The sequence below is a fragment of the Manacus candei genome, unplaced genomic scaffold (assembly GCF_025592945.1).
Source record: "Manacus candei isolate 608988 ecotype Guabito, Panama unplaced genomic scaffold, ASM2559294v1 h1tg000023l, whole genome shotgun sequence".
NCBI classification, from domain to species: Eukaryota; Metazoa; Chordata; class Aves; order Passeriformes; family Pipridae; genus Manacus; species Manacus candei.
In genome coordinates this window covers 6,161,892-6,178,429 of record NW_026138071.1, presented here as the reverse complement: position 1 = coordinate 6,178,429, position 16,538 = coordinate 6,161,892, and the positions used below count along the sequence as shown (strand labels likewise).

The following is a 16,538-nucleotide window of genomic DNA, read 5'->3' as shown; positions in this document are numbered from 1 at the left end:
CTATGCTGGAGTGTGAATATTCATTAAGAGGGGACTTTTATATGTAGTGATGGTGAAATGCATCATTCTTCTCAGGAAATGGAATATTAGAAAGGTGGGCATTCACCTGTGTGGGAGATAGGTTCACTCTGCAATTAATAAACTCCTTCACAAGTAAGAACTATAACAAACCTTTCTGCTTGGGATGAATAAAAGGACCTTTTATTTGACCTCTCCTTCAACTTTCAGCCAAGCAATGGATGTACTACAAAGATGAAAGCTGACGCTTTAGAAGAGGCTGTGTGTGCTTTTTCCCTAGCAGGAAGTTGAAACAGCCAGCATTTGTGGAGCCATAAAGTGCTGCAGCTCAGTACAGTAGGAGAATATACTCAAAATGATCTGGTGTAAGAATACAGAAAATGCACCCTCGGAAGGAGAAGCATAAGTGTTTTCCACGTTTTTCTTTTTTTTTTCCCCAGTAATACTACTAACATTCCTCCTACTGTGCACAATGTTAAAATGCTTATCACAGTTTGTTAGATATTAGGATAGTAACTCCTTGCTGCAATGGTTTAGCAATAATCACAGGTGTTCTTGTTTGTTGGTTGGTTTTGTTTTGTTTATTTGTACTTGTTTGGGTTTTGTGTTTTCTTCTTGCACCCTGAAGGACATGAAATGTTTAATTCTCAGAACAGAGGTTTTATTTTGGTCTTGTCTCTTTGGTCCATTTTTATGCAGATTAAAATTATTTTAAAAGTTTTGCAGCACCTTGCAGGAACCCAGTGTTGTGTCAGCTGGCAGCATGAATGTTTTTGGTTTCTGCTGTTTGTGCTGCAGATGGTATCAGCTGCAGCAAAGCTCTTCCTATGCCAACAGCCCTCGATCAAAGGGCACTGAGAGGTTAAAAAGATGGGTGTGGTAGCAAAATATTCCCGACCTGTGTAAGATTTGGGTATCTGAAGTTGAGAGAACAGGGCTTGATTTGATTTTTATTTATTTTACAAGGAAGGTGAAAGCAACTGTAAGAAAAAGGCTGAGGAGTCAAGGAAATACCTTGACCAAACACTGAAACTTAAACATTTGCTGCAATGTGCAGTTGTAATTAGCAAAGAGAATACTGTTGGAATGACAGTTACACCTACCATTCTGTTAGAAATCTCTTTTTTTGGTTGCTTTAATATTTACCTCTGGCTAAACCTGCACCTATTCTGTCTATCCTTTACTAGGTATTCATTTGACTGATGAATAGGTGCTTATCAACTGCTACTTTGCTCCACTGTCTGGTGTTATATCTGAATATGTGTCATAAAACTTTACATTTGTGACAGCAGTGTAGTTCAACTGTCACCTGTACTTGCCTTATGTTTTACAGATATTCTGTGTGTTAAGCAGAATTTTGCTCATTCAGGGTACTTATTTAGCATAAAATGAAGTTTGATTATTCTGTGGGTTTACTTAGTGTAAAATGAAGTCTGTGGTGTAAAAATCTTCATTCTTTAAAGATTGACAGTTGTCATGTTTGCTAAAGGGAATATAGTCTATGCAGTGGCATTCTGCAGTAATGTCTGTTGTCTGCCTTAAGATGTAAATGAAAAAATACAAGGCAACCATTGCTTGTAACAAGCATTTATGGCTATGTTTAGTCTTCTGAATAGTTGTATAGAATATCCCATATAATCTTTAAGAAAGAATGCTCTTTGCCAGATACTGTAATTTCATACACTTCTCATCAGCGTCTCCCAGTCTCCTCTTGCCACCTCAAGTAGCAGACCTGTGTTAGATGGCTGAGTGCTGCAGGCATTGGGGGAATTGTCTTATTAGTAAGGTCAAGAGTGTCTGTGTTCAGGGTTACTGAATGTGGCTGAGTCCTAAAGGTAAATTAATTGCTTCATCAACTTCAGTGATGGAGTTGGAGCAGACAAACCTATCAGTACTGCTGCCCAGGCTCACTTAGAGTGTGCAGTATATTTTTATGAATTTCCCAGCAGTGGTTTAGGGCTGTCCCCCCAAGCTATTTGCTCTTCCTCTCTTGGCATCAGTGTTCCAGTGATGTTGCATTGTATTGGGAGGAACTGGAACTACTGAGATGCAGGCACATGTTTCTTTCTGTCATGGAAAGGCAGAGGAGCGTAGCAGACATGACTAGCAAAGGTTTGAAATAATGCGGCTGTTTGCTCAGTGCATGTGAGCTGGATTTAAATTTATAAATACTGTTGGCTCTCCTCCTGGATCATGTTATAACATTCTGGCATCACAAACTTTACACTACTTTTGTTCCCAGAAGAAGCCATTTTGTCTTCCCTTATCTGCTCTGTCTCCAGCAGCTTGTTCCTTTGCCAGTTAACCCCTCATTTGCTTAAATATATGTGAAATTAATCTCTAGTGTAACTAGGTCCTTTTCTGGATGTAGTTCAAAATGTGGTAAAATGATGCCGGCTATAGGAATGAGTGGTGGGGAGGAAGAGAAACTTGGGGAGAAAAAGGAGGAGGATGGCATGGCTATGAAAAGGGGCTGGTTTGTTCCCATTTGAAGTTTAGAAGCTATGGCTGTAGTGTTACTAATACAGGGGCTGGTTAGCCTCAAGCAATACATGTAGGAGGTGAGAACCTCTTTTTGCAATGAGGTATTGATTCTGGAATTCAGGGAGAGCCATTCTGCCAGATTTCAGTCAATTGCCTGAGTACACTATCCTAAGATGTGCTTACCCTATAATTTCCACCCCCACACCTCCCAGCTTCTGTGGCCTGTACAGGGTTTGTACTGAATGCATAAATAACTGATATACTTTATTGTAGCTCCCGTCAGCTATTTTTATACTGTTATTTTCCATATCAGCAATTACACTGTTTCTATAAGCTTTATTTTACTCCTGTAGCATGACACCTGATCCCATAAACATGCCCCTGGGTTTGGGCTGAGCTCACTGTGAACCAGTGTCATAAGTGCTGGTCCCTGGTGTCAATAGATATTTTTTTATCTCAAAGTCAATATTTAGCTGTTTATCCTGTTCCTTATATTGAAGATGCTGTGATTTAGGGATTATGGTACGTTAGTACTGATGCCTCTGCAAAGAACTGTTGGGATGTGAGAGTGCTCTGTGCTGCGCAGGCTTTGTGCAGATATACAAAGGACCACAGGGGCAGAGGAATGTGGGATGATTTTCCACAACCTTTTCTGGCTTCTTCTGAAGTGAGGGAACTTTGTCTTAAAAATGTACTGTTCACTAACCCCTCCTCCATTAGTGAAATCCATTTGCAGGATGCTAAAGCTGACAAATGGCCATGAACTGTAACATTAAGGCAAGGGAAACACTGGATGTGTTTTCAGAGCTGTGTAAGCAGCTGCGGCTCATTGATCTTGCTTGATGGTGCAGGAGCATCACACATCAGCAGTTTTCTTGGCTCTATTTATTTCTTGGCCCTATCATTTGGCAGAAAAGGTTACCTGTTTAACTGTCTGGTTAAAGACTCATGGTCATGACAAGTGTCTCATGAACACCGCTGACAATTTTGCCAACTGTGGAACAAAATGTCTTAGCTTTGGGAGATGACTATATCTCCTTCATGTTGGCTCTGGAATCAGTGTGATTCAGTGCCTTGTGCCTTTCTTGAATGTGCTTCATCAGTTGGTCTTTCTTTAGCACCGTCCTCTTCAATGGATTTTTAAAACAATGCTAGCATTTGTTTTCATCATTCTCTGCAGCCTGTTTCAGTGGAAGATCGCGAAATACTCGAGCTACGGACCTTCCGGTGCAATGTTTTAGTTTCATATGTCAATTTCAATGGAAATTGACATGTAAAGCTTAAACTTCCTTTCAGGTATTTTTTCCCCGTGTTTGTTTAGGGTGATCAAAATAACCTTGTTTTGGGTAGGTTTTGAGGGCTTGTCCAGGCTTTACAAACCTCTAATTGTCTTACATGTTAAATACCTCTGAGCACATGACCAGAAAGCAGCATGTGAGCAGCACCTCAGCGGGGATTACTGTGCTCTGGAGTCAGGTGCCGCAGCACAGATCGCAGGTCGCTGTGCCTCGGTACAGCGCTCTCCGAACGCGCATCGCCTGCCAGGGTGTCTCAGAAGGGCGTTTGCTAAACACGCACAGGTCATTCGTGCATCTCGCACACATGGTTCATGCCTGTAAGGTTATTGTTAAGCTTGCATAAAAGTAATTACAGTGCCATGGTATTATTTACAGTCATCGGCGACTTAGACTTCAAGTGTTGCAGTAATAGCTGTCCTGCTACGTATCAGGGAGTGCTTCCTCGCTGATTAATTTGGGATAGCATCCTTCTTCCTTGCGTGTGTTGACTTCCTGAGGGAAGCGGGTGGCTCCTGCAGAGAGGGCTCAGCCAGTCCTGGGAGAAATGGGCAACCTGAAGGCGGCAGCGCCGTTCTGAATTGTCCTAAAGAGCGTCACCGGGGGACTGAGGCAGCTGCCGCTCCGGGCCTGGCCGGGGCGAGGGATTTCTTGCAGTTAGCGCTGGCCATGGTGGTGCGGGGGTGCGCCTTCATATCCTGCCCTTGAACGGCACAGATCCCGCAGCCGCGGGACTGCACTAGGCTGGGCCTTCCTTAGACTGGACTCGCCTGGCTGGAACCGGCGGCAGGAGTCGGAGGGCCCCGCTGCCCTCGGCCCGTGAGTGCCGCGGAGGGTCCGGCCCCGGGCGGGACTCGAACCCGCGGCTCTATGGGGGCCCGGCGCGCACGCGCCTCCGCAGCCCCTGGGCGCGCCCCGCCCCTTCGCCGTGACGGCGCCGCGCGGTGACGCCTCGCGCTCCCTGCCTGTCACGGGGCCCGGCGCGCGCGGGGCGGAGCTCGCGGGCGGCAGCGGCGGCGGCGCCTCGCGCCCGACGGGACCCCCGGACCGGACCGGCCGCGGCCGCAGCGCCCCCGCCCCCGCTCCCGCCGCCCCCGCCCGCCCCCGCTCCCGCCGCGCCGGTCTCGGCGCCGCCTGTCACCGTCCCCGCCGTGCCCCGGCGCGGGCAGGCCCCGGCCCCTTCCCCCCCGCCCCCGGGGGGGTGGGCTCCGCTCCGGAATCCTGGCCGCTCCCTCCGCGCCGCCCGCCCAGCCGGGGCTGCGCCCGCCGCCGCCGGGCAGCGCGGGGGGTCCCCGGCGGCCGCCCGGCCTCCGCCGTCACACAGGTCGGTGGGTGCGCGGGGCGGCCCCGGGGGTGCGGGAGCGCCGGGGGCGGGTCTGTCCGGGCGCCCCGGGGTGCCGTGGGGCGGCCGCGGCTGCCGGAGGTGCCCGGGCTGGGGGGCACGGCCCCGGCCCGATGCAGGTGGAGCTGCGCGGCGGTGCAGTTGTTTGAGGAGCTGGGCACACGCTCGCTGATCTTCGTTGCTTAAATTGCAGCTGCAAAACCTTAAGTATTTTACGAGCTTTGCGAATATTTCTGTGTCCCCCGTAAACCTCGCCGCGATCGCACGGTGATGCTGTGGGCTCTCGTCTTCACATTGCTCTGCAGTGGTAGCGGTGCTGTGAATTGGGTATGTAGGTCAGATACTGCGAGATGTTTTTGTCAGGGGAAAAAGTGAATGTTGGATTATTTATTCCCCTGTTGCATTTGAAGAGCCTTGCAGCACCCACGAGGTTGGGGTTTTTTTCCCCCGGTTTCCTCTCTTGCTTCATAAATCTGGTTTTAGTTCTGTCATGGAGTGTCCTCTAAGAGGGTGGTGAAAGATAATAGAAGCCTGCCTTGAAATAAGGGAGATTTCTGGTCCATGCAGAAAATGTCTCTCAACTACAACATTTCTCTTCTTTAAACAATGCAGCACGTTGCAGAGTTAGAGGCCTTCAGAATTGTGTTGCTGTGTGTATGGCAAAGATGTGTGTGCAGAATGAATGTGTACAAGCTTGTCTTGCGTTCTCTCGTGGCATAGCACTTACTAGCAGAATACCCTACAAAACATTCTTTTCCTATGGGATTCCCTATGGATATTTTTAAGGGAAGGGGCATTGATGAGTTAGTATTTATGCCACACTGAAAAACCTTAAAAGAATTTTCTTGGTTGTTATTTTTTCCTGCTTTCATATATGCCCTTGCTTACAGTGGCCTGGTAATTAACTGCTTTCCTCAGAAATCTATTTTAAAATGAGAACTTGCTGTAATTCCTGTTTTCTTTATGCTTTCTGTTCCATCATGATTGCCGCTGAAACGTATTGAACCCAAATTTGATTCAGATATTGATTCAGATAGTGAGGCTGTATATAATTAACTTGATTTTCTTAAGGTTTTATTGTATTTTGATAAAACAGAATAGGAAGATAACATTTATCAGATTGAATCATTGCTGGAGAAAAGAAAAATCTGTGTAGAGTTTGCCTTGATGAACTCTGTGTCAGTGTTTAAACAGGTGGTTTACCTGTCACTAATGGAAGACTGTGGCAAAGAAAACAGATGTTTCTGAGTTGCTTGCCTTGGCTTGCTGAGATTTCTAAACTGTCAGAGGAAACTTTTTAAGATAGCTGTGGTGTTTGGTAATCTTGTGAGTTTTTATAGTATATGTGAGTAGGCAGAGAGCTGTGACAGGTAGAATTTATTAGTATGGTGAAACGAGCATTATCTTGTTGTTTAATATTGTGGTAGGGAAGCTTTTTTTTTTTTTTTGCTTTACATTGATAAAAGTAGCTAATTTATGGTAAAAATAAATAACCTTTCAATTTTGGTCATCGACTTGTCAGTAGTTCTTTGCTGTGGTTGTTTAGAAAGCTAGTCAGTGCACAGGCTTGTGGAATTTGAAGCCTGTTGAGGATAAATGCAGAAGAGATTGTTTTATTATAAAGTTTTCTTCTGAAGAAAGCAAACAAAGTGATCATGCTGTAAATTTAGGCCACATTTGTCGTTTTTACTTCACATTTTTCTTTACTGTTTTCTAAAATAAAGTGTTCATAGTTAAGTACAAATCAGAATTTTTGTTTTTTAAAACCCTATCATTAATAATAAGTATTTATGGAGAATGACTTGAAAAAAGCTTTGCATATTTTAGCAACCTGAAGTTTTATTTTTTTGTCTTTTATCTTTACTTCAGGCTGACTTTTTACATCAGCAAACTAAGTCAAAAGTAGTGAGTAACATGTAATTTATTTTTGTGACAGGTTGTTCAGTGGCTCTCTACCTGGGCATTCTGTGAACTAAAAATAATGTTTTCTTATAAAATGCAACCTGAGAATGATAATGGATTGATTTTCTTCATTTACTCCCCCTCTTCCACAAACACACAACCACAAGTGTTCTGATCTATGGAGAGGTACACATTTAGTTTGGAGTAATGAATGTATTTTCTAGTAATATCTTTTTAGATATTTTCTGTTTAGACTACTATTTGGAGAAAAATAAATGAATGGTGAAAATGTGACTGATTTATGCAGTTAAATACATCTCAAATACGTTTGCAGAAAATGTCTCATTTTCATATGTAAATATGTATATGGAGTAGTGACTCCACCTAGGTTTATCTAATTAACCATTAAGTTTGTCGACCTGCAAGTTTAATTTCTAAATGTAAGCTTTTAAAACTTAAGTGGAGCTGACACAGTATTACATTAAGAAAAAAAATTTTAAAAATCTGTGAATTTTATTAGGCATCAGTTTTTCTGTGGGAGGGAAGAAAAATCTTTTTTTAAAAGAATAAATACTGCATTTGCTATTTTAGTATTCTGGCATTTTGTAGTGCTAAGGAATAGGTCAAAATAGATCATGCATGCTATAATTGCACATAGCTTGCAGAATAACATTGGAAACATGTAATTGGGCAGTGGGAACATGTTCAGAATGCAGCGTGTTAGCTGTGATTCACTTCTCACTTCTGGATCTTGGCATGAGATCTTGATATGACAAATGCAATTTATGGCTCTATGTTAACCCAATTTCTTAGGCTAAACATGCTAGGTTTTTCTGGGATGCTTTTAATGTATTCACCTTCAGAGTAATTTTTTAGAAGCTGTGGAAGGTTTGGTAACAATAGAAAAAGGAAAGATGGAATTCTGTATTTGGATATTCCAGGGATTTCCCTGGGAACCACCGCTGTAGAGGCAGTTTAACCCACAAATACACATATGGCATAGTTTAGGGCCCAGCTTAATGAGGTTACTTGAAGTTGGCCAAAGCAGAAGGATGTGCATTGTCCTTTAAAAACTGAGAGTCAGGAATTGGTAATGCAGGGAGGCCTGTAGAGACGTGTCTTTTTCCTGTCCATTTGTGAACTCTTACTAATGTTTACTTCTATATCTCAAATTATTGCATATTTTTGAAAATATACCAGCAAAGTGTAACTTGCTTTTTCACATGAGAGGAAAATAACTTTCTTCAGGCTGAAGTGTTTTTTCTTTGCTGTAACTTTGTTTTCAGCCATTTTTAAAATTCAGATCCTTCACTGTGTCATTCTCGCTTGCTTGCTTCTCCTTCTCTATTTCCACTCATCATTTGCCCATTTCTGTGGATTATCTGCAGCAGTAAAAGATGCTGCTTTTGTTTTCCTGAGATGTTTTGTGCTAAGTGCACAAACTACCACAAAGTGCACATCTGATAAGAGCAGTGTAATAAAATTCATATGCTTCAGATATTTATGCTGTACTTTTGAAGTTCAAGTATGATAACACTGATGAACAGTTCTCATTTGGATGAAGAAATAAGTGATGGATATGTAAGAAGGGAAGGGATTTCATGAGGTCAGCCCCTACTCGAGGCAGAAACAAATATGCTGCAATCACGTCTGGCAGACATTTGTCTGATCTTTTCTTAAAAAACTCAGAAGAGGGGAATACCACACCTCTTCACTGATCTATTTATAGCTAGTACATGACTGTTACTATCGTTTGCAGGCTTTTCTTAACATTTAACTTGAGTCTCTGTCTTGGTGCTAGTTAAGCCAGTTAATTCTCATCCAACTCTTATTACTCATGCAGGATAATGAGTTCTGTGCTCTTTTCACCAACTGTTTGCATACATGAAGACTGTTCCTCTGTCTCCTTTTATTTCAGACTTCTCTTTACTAAACTGTGCAAACAGCATTTTTGTTGCTCGCTCTCACTGGGCTCTATGTGATTTGTCTGTGTCTTTTTCCAAGTTCTCCAAACAAAGTCTTTGAGCAACCAAGTAATTAACTTACTCTGTAAGTTGCAGCAGAAGTAACGTGACAGACTTGTTAAAATGTCATTCTAGGGTGTGTGCATACAGGTATGGTTGGGGTTTGGTTTTGTTTTGTTGTTGGGGATCTTTTCCCTGCCAACAACATCAGGTCCTTGGCTCCTGCATTTGCTAACACAGGAGCTCCTATTAGCATTTGTTGAATCAGGCATCTCTTTCTTCATATATACAAATGGAAGTTATCGTTCAAATTCAGTCTTCATTTCAGGTTAATTTTCTTCTATTAAGCATTTCTAGACTTAGTAGAATCACGTTTCAGTAAGTTATTCTACAGGAGAATATGCAATCATTGCTCTTCCGTATCTGTTTTCCAGCACATACAATCCCTGTGGCTTTTGAACATAAGCCTGCTCTACAACAGGGAACTTGATTGAGAGCAAGTTCTCTTAGGGTTAGATGCAGCTTCTTTTGGCAAAAATGTGTCTTTATTGGTTGGTGTTACACATGTGCTGTCTTTGAGGTAAATTGCATTGCTGCGATACCTTCTGTCAGTGTAACCGTACCTGAACAAGCCTTTTGCCATTTTGAGATGTCATATGGTCCAATGACATAGTAGAAGAAATTTTTATCCTCTAGGCATGCTTTACTGGAAGAATTGCGGAGTCAGCTACAAAACAGATGTGTTCAACATGTTCCCTGGTTTTACTCCATTTTGTCTGAGTTACGTAAATGATTTTATCCATAATTTTTGAGGCTAGATCACAGATGGGACAAATTTTGTGATTCTTTCATCAGCACTTTCTTCACAAAAAAAATGAAACAGACACAAATAATGATTATTAAAGGAGACTTCTTTTGGTTTCTTGCTGGAAGAAGTATTCAAGCAGTCAGTGTTGCTTACCTCTTACGTGTCCTCAGAATTATTTTAAAATTATTTAAGCAGGAGTTCTGTAAATGCCAACAGTTTGAATGCTGTGTTACCAAAATGGTAACAATGGGAACTACAGTCTCACCTTTGAACAAAGATTTGAAAATTGGAAAACATCTTGATCAAGTTGTTGTTTGACTTTATTAAAAAAAAGACAATAGAGAACTAAAACACTGCCACAAGCAGTAATTAAAATTTTAAAGAAGATATGACATTCTGTAGAAGAGTGTGAGAATTGTCACTAAATATTTTTATTAACGGAACTGCTAAAAACTGATTGGTAAAGCTCAACCTGTATTTAATTGTTGTTTTGTCATACTATGTGTGTTGTTAGCAGTACCACAATTACTTTTTTTTTTTAATAAAAATCAATAGCAACTCTGTGTTTCTTTTTGGTTTAGTTTGGTTTTTTCCCCCCACATTATCCTGATGATAATTGATTTGGTATAAAGTAGCAGTTAGAAAAGCATTTCTTGCACTGCTGGTACCAGTAAGCTCAGTAACTTCAGGCAGGGATGAGGTTGGATCATGTAATCAGTGATTTCTTAAACTGCCGCAGCCACTTCCTTTATGGAATATCTGTTATGCCTCTGTGTCTCTGATATTGGCAGTATTGTGAATACTGAATGAGACTTTAAAATGAAAATATCAATGTTATTGGTGAAGTACCTGATGAGTTTTAGTTAAAATCTTAATCCATAATGAAATCGATCAAAAGATAATCCAGTATTCTTCCCTCAGTGGTGAGCAAGAATGAGAGCTCATGGCAGACTGAGAACAGTGTAAGCGTGTGTAATACTTAGCGTGAATATTCTTTCAATCCCGAAATGTTTCCAGTAAAGGTTGGTTCTAAATCTGATGTGGGTTTTGTGTAGTTAGTAACCTTTGGATTTTTATCCTCAGACTTTTTATCCTCAGTCTTTTTTTTACATGTAGCTAAACATCTGGCATCCAAATATCCTTTGGTAAGAAATTCTATAGGTATGCTATTTGTTCTGTTAAAATCTGCTTTTTTTTTTTTTTAACTTGTATTGGTTTCCTTTGGTACTACATTTCAATTGGAGGAGAGTGAACAATCCATTTCTGTCCAACATAACAATATATCTCTCTGTTCCTCATACAATTTTGTAGCACTTTACCACTTTCTCCCCTCACCCAAATCTTATTGAAACCAGAGTCCTAGCTTGCCTATTTGTTTTCCCCTGGATGCCTTCAATACATTCCTTCAATAGATGCCCTCAGTTGTACTTTTTCCTGCTTTGCTACATCCTCTTCTAGAGCTGAAGTGTTCAAGATGTGGAAAAAAATCTGTTTCAGACTGGGTTTTTGTGTTGTTTGTTGTTTGTTTTTTTTCATAATTCCTAACACTGACTTAATTTCTGGGTGCTGACAGTATTCAGTGCAAAGTCCATTGGTTTCTTTTGTGCAAAGTTAGAACCTGCTGCTCTCCTTCCTCCCCTCCACCCAACTTGCATCACTTCCATTCATACGTGCTGTCTGATAAAGATCACTGCCTCTACTGTAGTCAGCCCTTTCCCTGCTCTCACAAATAGGCTGTGGAGTATCAGAAAACTTTTTACCTTGCTCCTCTCTCCTGGATAATTTAGAATGTATCGAACAACACAGACTCTTGTGGAGCCCCACTGGTATTCTCTTTCCTTGTGAAAACAATAACTATGTCTGTCCTATGTTTTATATATTTTAACCAATTTATTCATGCAAGGGTGGGTCTTTTTATGCAGTGACTGCAAGAAATCCTTTGGTGAGACTTCTCCAGCACCAGAAATCCAACTAGACCGTGATAGTGACTGAGATCAGTTCTTTATACACACGTTCAGAGTGCACCAAAATTTGAAAGTGAGGATCTCTTCTTGCAACAGGCTTATCTGCTTTTCCCTGTTCTATCATAAATATCCATATGTCCATTATTTGTGATTTATTTGTTACAGTTTGCACTTAACTGTGTGTAGTTTTCTGGAATCCTTGCTTTATGCATGACTGTCTTTTAAAGGATCTTTTTACAAGATCCAGATCTGTACAGTGGCCAAGAGGGATGGTTCCAGCATGAGTTCTTGCTCGTTTCTTTATGTTGGTGTTGGTACTGTAGAAGTGTGAGATCAGTTAGATAAGCTGATGGTTAATGAAAACATAAAATAAATCTTTTTCAGCTGGATTATCTGCTTGCTCTGGATCTCCTGCTTGTCATTGGGGTTCAGCTGGAAAGCAGCAGTTACTGTGGACAAGCAGGAGTACTCCCTTGACAGAAATGCAACCTTAGCAGTGGGGCTGTTGTCTTAAAGGTGATGATTAGGTGTGGGCACAGACATAGTAATCCTTCCTCTGGAACTTTTGAGTCTGTAGTTAGTTTACCTTAATAGCTGTATTTATGAGGGTTCTTACATTTTTATCAGTTAAGGGAAAAGTATAATTATAAAGCATCATAGATGTCATTGTAATGGTTTGGTACCCGCTGTGCTAGGGGAGGTACAAGAAAGAAACCTTAGGACAGTACCTTGTCTTTGTGTCTTTGCATTTTGTTTTGGAGTGTGTTGACAAAACTAGATTTCTATTGTTATATTTTTGTTTAACTGTTGTTATGAGGAATTGGGTTGAATAACATTTTTTTTTCAGATTCTCCAAAGTGCAAAGGGACAAAGAGTTTGTGTATTTGATAGCTTGGCAATATGTTCATATGTTTGCCTATGTCAGTCATCCAGTTTAAAAAACAGTGCCTACTGCATATGGATAAAAACTTAGAAGTTTGTCCATTTGGACCTGTTCGGTGAGACCTGCTGGCTACAAAAATGCTGCACAGTCATGTTCTGTGTGTGGTAAAAGAATATTTGGATTTTGCATAGTATGTGTTACCTACAGATGCACACGAGAGTTTTTTCAATTTCCATTGATGTATATCAGGTACACACTTGTCTGTCTTCTTGGTGATATTATTGAGCTCTCTGTAGCGTCCCAAGCATGAGTGGTCCGAGTCTACCCATAACTGAGGCTCCCTGGTTAAATTAGTTGCTATTTGTTGTTGTCGTTGGTGAGTGTTATAACCTTGGAGATTGATTCAGTAGTGTTTTTTCTGTGCTGTTTTGGAAATTTGTATGGCTCATGAATGTCTTATCCTACTTAAATATTCCATATCAGCATGTTATGAGATTGTCCTACATCTTATGCTCTTATTTTTGAGGATAGAAATAATGGAAGAACTGTCTGACTGAATGTACAAAGTTAATTTGAGTTATGGTGGGGAGAGCAAGTGGAGTACTGAACTAGGAAGATGGGAGTGTGAGCCAGGAAAGGCATTTTAGGCAGAAGTTACAGGTTATGGTGAGTCAATGGAGTAGGAGAACATGACAGCAGGGTAGAGGAAGAAAATCATAGTTATATTACTGTACTCTGGATTTCCTTATTGTATTACTGCCTTGCATAGTGTGCAGGAAGAACTGTGCTTTGAGGAACAACTGTGCTTTGAGGAATGAGTAAGATACTTCGTAACAATGACTGTTCACTGAGGAGGATTCCTCTTTGATTTGTTGCAAAATTTGGAAGATGTGTAGTAAATGGGACTGAGATGTCTTCATGGTAAAGACACAAATATGTCCTTGGAGATTTAGATTCTGTTTTTGCTGGTGTCAAGCAAAATGCCAGGTGGATCATGTTAATCAAAAAGACTCATATGGGTCCTTATAATTAAATTTTGTTGGTACTTGCTTTGAAATGATGGTAGTGTGATTTGCAGCCATAGTTAAAACAACTGCTATAGGTATGGAGATTTGGTTTATTTCTGTAGCTTATTTCTGAAAATGGTCATATTTCAGTCCATCACAATCACAAAATTGGAAGGTTAATTGAAAAGGATAGAACTAGTTACTGGAGTTTAAGGAGGTGCTTCCTTATGTATGTCCTCAAAAGCAATATCTGACTAATGATTTGTGTGTAATCACTCTTGTACATTAATTGAAATACTCCAGTTGTTTGCAATACTCAGTTTCTGCTGGAAGCCTGCATTTTTTCTGATGTACTTTGTTTTTGCTTGTAGAATAATGTTCATAGATTAGAAGTGGTTTGTGATAGGTTTACTTTTTTAGTAAAAGTTTGGTAACCATTTCTAGTGAATGATTACTCTTAAAATTCATTTATTTGTCACTGGTTGTAGCCTGGTCTTCTTAGAATAGTAAAGGTTGCAGGAATTGCCAATACCCATAGTAAGAATAAGTTTGCATACAGTGTACAATTAGTTCTTTGGCTGAACTTGAATGCTCTCACAAGGAAGAGAACTATACTGTATTCTTTTAAGGTATGTGCTACATGTCTGTTGGACAAAAAAACAACCAAAACCCAACCAACCAAAAAAGAACCGAAACAGTTATCTTCCTGTAGGATCTTGGATGGGGACATTGGTAGTGAGGAATGGTTTTCATTGTAACACCTTTAGCCCTTCATCAGAAATATTTAGACTTGCTAGTAGTAAGTTTGGAGTGAAACTAACGTTGATGCCACTCATGACAGCCTCAGCAGAAGAGCTCCAAATGGCAGCAACAGGTGCTGAGCTGAGAGCACAACTGAGATTTTTTAGAAGGAGAAACAGAAGCACCTAAATCTGATTATGACACACCCTATAGTGCATGTTTCCTGGTATTCTGCGATTCTGAAAATTTCCTGCTCCTGTTTTATTTGAGACACCTTTTATGCAGCTACTCAGTTCAGATAAAACAGTAGATTAGGAAAAAGTTACAAACATCGTGGAAGTGTTTTACTGTGCGAGTTTGTGGGCACTGTAATGTTATCTTAATATCTTGAACATTTTTGTGATATGAATAGCACTAAGCAGTTTGTTTAGCATATAGCGTAGTTAATGGTAAGGAATATATTCTTAGTGTTGTGATGCTCTGAGACTTTCCACCACAGTGGTGGTGATAAATTTCCAAGAGCCAGAGTGCTCTGGAGGCAGTGATGCAGTTATTTGTAGTCCAGTGAACTGTGTCTATTACTTTTTAACATACCTTTGTGAGAAAATCTAGTCTTGGGTAAGAGTAGAGAAGTATGAGCAGTCAATTTGTTGCCAGTATGTTCTGTTGCAAAATTGGCACACTGAAGTATTTTGCAAGGTGTTATTGTGGCCCCTGTTTCCAAGTTTCAACTGTTGTGACCCTTCCTCAATTTAAAATACACGTTTGTTTCATAATAATGGTGGTTTATTCCCTTGGAATCATGAACAGATCTTAAGAAAGCATCATGACTTTCAAGACAGATTTGCTTGATGGATCAGCAGTCATTCTTCAGTTAGATTGAGAAATGAGCTGTCAAGTGCTTTGGCTGCTGCTGAGGCAATGACAGATACAGGAAATGGAGAAGTTCTGTAAAACTTGAATTAGATGAAGAAAGAGATCTTGTTGAGGAAAGTAGATGCTTTTCTGTTTGAGGCCAATTACAGTCTTATCTTTTTTTGTGTGCTTGAAATGGAGTGGACTTATGAAGGGTTAGGTAATAGAGGCTCTTGATACTTCTTGGAAAGAAGAGGTTCATTCAAAGCAGGAAACTTGCATTTAAGTGCCTTGAAACTCTCTAAATATGCTTATCTCTCCCTATCAACTGTAAAGGAAGTGTAGAGAGATTAGCTTTCCTCAACTATGGTTACTCTTTGTGAATATTGCTGTAAGTGTTAAGATATTTATCTCAAAAGCCTAATTTTGCTATAAACTCATCTTGAACTGCTACTTCGCATTTTTATGAGAACAATCCTTAAAAACTGTGTCCTCACATACTCAAACCTTCCAGCACATTTTAAGTTTTTCAAGTCAAGATCATTGTTCATCAAGCTGATAAATGTTATATGAATGTGTCAAATTACAGTTTCTAGAACAACAGGAACTAAAGATTTAATCTAAATAGGATGAAGTTTTGCTGTTGTCACTGGGCATGTTGGATCCTTCAGTTTATTCTGAAGTCTGTTTCTCAAGGTAATTTGAGAGAGAGCTGCATTTGTGGTGCTAGAACTGACCACACTGTTTTTTGAGGTTTTATCCTTCCTGGAACTGGAAGGGCACTATCCATAGAAGTTGTATTTTATGCAAGTCTGGTCTGTTTTATTGTTTGGGGGTTGGTTTTTTCTTTGTTTTTGTTTTGGGTTTTGTTGTTGTTTGTTTTGTTTTGTGGTTTGGATTTTTTATTTGTTTATTAAATTGATCTCTGGAAAGATTGCAGTTAGTAACCATTCTTTTCAGAAAACAAACAAATACCAAATCATGTCCCTAACTGTACAGATGAGGTAAGTCTGCATGGTCATGTGGGCTCAGTGAGACGTAAGTTCACTTTTTTTGCTTGCCAGGAAGATTTTAAGTGTCTTCAGTTTAAGAAATCTCAAGTCTGCACATTGTAGAGACACCTGATCCATCTGATACTGATCAGCCATCCCACAGTTGCTGTGTGCAGCCTTCCCAGTGCTCTGCAGTGAGCAGTGTCCCTGTAGGTTGTGTACAGAAGCAAGATGGCTTCTGCATACACTACATCTTTATATGCACAAGGATTCCATTATGCCT

General features: G+C 40.6%; 1 protein-coding gene across 4 annotated transcripts in view; it reads left to right on the top strand.

Moving 5' to 3' along the window:
• Nucleotides 1–4,844: 4,844 nt before the first annotated feature.
• MAP3K2 (mitogen-activated protein kinase kinase kinase 2) overlaps nt 4,845–16,538 on the top strand; it is a 52,562-nt gene continuing 40,868 nt past the window's right edge. Inside the window, exons 1-2 of one of the 4 annotated variants that reach the window (XM_051786933.1) lie at nt 4,846–5,121; nt 5,333–5,466. The gene's annotated coding sequence lies outside the window, so the exon portion shown is untranslated. Of the gene's footprint in view, nt 5,122–5,162; nt 5,467–16,538 lie in introns of those variants that run through there. The other 3 variants (XM_051786934.1, XM_051786931.1, XM_051786932.1) reach the window with 3 other exon arrangements.